The sequence below is a fragment of the Amblyraja radiata genome, chromosome 45 (genome assembly GCF_010909765.2).
Source record: "Amblyraja radiata isolate CabotCenter1 chromosome 45, sAmbRad1.1.pri, whole genome shotgun sequence".
Classification (NCBI taxonomy): Eukaryota; Metazoa; Chordata; class Chondrichthyes; order Rajiformes; family Rajidae; genus Amblyraja; species Amblyraja radiata.
The window spans coordinates 1,829,707-1,831,536 of record NC_046000.1 but is presented as its reverse complement, the minus strand read 5'-3'; the positions used below and the strand labels follow the sequence as shown (position 1 = coordinate 1,831,536).

The window sequence follows — 1,830 nt, the reverse complement described above, 5'->3', positions numbered from 1 at the left end:
GTGACCCCTTGTTCTTGAGGTATATAGGTAAAAGGGAAAGGCAAAAGGGAAACTGACATCGCCTTGTGTATGATCTTTTACTGTCGGCTTTGCATTCTAATGGCCGCGGTGATCAAGCTAAAAACTGTTATGTTCAGTGGTGGAATAACTAGTTTAATAAAACACATTTCAATCTGCTACTACTCTAATTCCCTAATCACTGCTCTTTCTGTGAGTTTGTGGGTGGCTCTTAAAAGAGCCTTTGTTTTGTGTTGGAATAAAGGGGGTAATTATTTAGCCACCGAACCCGTAGAGAGTGCGGCCCTGTCGTTTCAGAGCGTACACCACATCCATGGCAGTGATCGTCTTGCGCTTGCTCCAGGAAAACCTTCAGCACCCCGCGGGTCTCCTCGTAGATCAGACCTGAGATCCGCTTGACCCCACCACGCCGAGCCAGGCGGCGGATAGCTGGCTTGGTGATGCCCTGGATGTTATCGCGAAGCACTTTGCGGTGCCGCTTTGCTCCGCCTTTGCCTAATCCTTTGCCTCCTTTCCCTCGACCAGACATGATGCTGCTTCACTCGAGTCGCTGCTCAGTGATAATCTAACTGGTGCTATCTCTTTTTATACGCAGCGCCCCGACCTGCCCGAGATACGCAGAGAGTGAGAGGCGGGGAGAGGAGGAGACAAAGTGACAGACAGCTTCCTCCCTGAAAGCATTTTTCAAACGGCCCACAAACGATCCGAAATTTAGCGCTCCGGCCAAACTTTCAGATATTCCGTGGTAAAAGTCAGTCAGTGATATTATCGCTGTCAAATTAAATTGTCTCCTTCCGGTTCAACCTCGGAGCCCGTTCCCTCTGCCGATATCGCCCACCCCACTGCGCTCAGCAGCTTTTAACACGGATGATTTGGCAATATTACTGAGTTGATGCATGGGCTCTGAGGCGGGGATTTTGTCAGTGTTATTGTCTCACTGACAAGGAAACGGCTTTGAACTCAGCTTGAAGACAAACGTATGCCCAGTCCGAGTGAGGTTTAGCCGGGACATACCAACGAGTCCCCACTGGCACTGAGCTTGTCTTGGGACAGGGATCGCTTGAGTCTGGATCAGCTCTTTCCTGAGAGATGTGGGTGGCTCTGAGAAGAGCCGTTGGGTTCAGGTCTTTACAATGTGCGCTTTTAATTCACTTTTTGGTCACTGCCTTCTTGGGTTTCGCCGATTTGGTCTTCGCCTGGCCTTTTACTGGCTTCTTGGCCGCCTTCGCCTTTTTGACTACGGCCTTTCTTTGTTTTTTCGGCGCCACCTTCTTGGGCGATGATTTCTTCGCCGCCATTTGTTTAAGCGCTGGTTTCTTGGCCACAATTTTCTTGTAGGGAGATTTCGATGATCTTTTGGTGGTAGATTTTTTTGCCAGTAATTTCTTGGTCGGGGTTTTCCTGGACGTTGATTTCTTGTTCTTGGATGTTTTGGCTGCTGGAACAGTTTTCTTTGCCGACTTCACGGCGCCTTCTCCCTGACCGGTCTTGAAAGAACCAGAGGCGCCCACGCCCTTGATCTGAACCAGGGAACCGTTTGCTAATTTCCTCTTGATGCCCGTCTTGATCAGGTGGCGGCATTTCTCCACATCCACACCCTTGGCGGCCAGTCCCTTCTTTATCGCATAGAAAGACATCCCACGGCGATCGTGGCAATCCGCCACAATGTTGTCGATCTGGTCGCCCAGCTTCGGACCGGCTGCCTTCTTCCGGGCGGGCGCTTTCTTCTTCTTGGGAACCTTGATTTCGGCGGCGGGGACGGCTTGAGGAGCCGCTTCAGCGGCTGCGGTCTCAGTCATGTCGGTGACTCTG

The 1,830-nt window shown here is 51.1% G+C and overlaps 1 pseudogene; it reads right to left on the bottom strand.

Annotated features, from left to right (window-relative positions):
• Positions 1-249: 249 nt before the first annotated feature.
• Positions 250-667, bottom strand: LOC116968594 (annotated as a pseudogene).
• Positions 668-1,830: the final 1,163 nt, after the last annotated feature.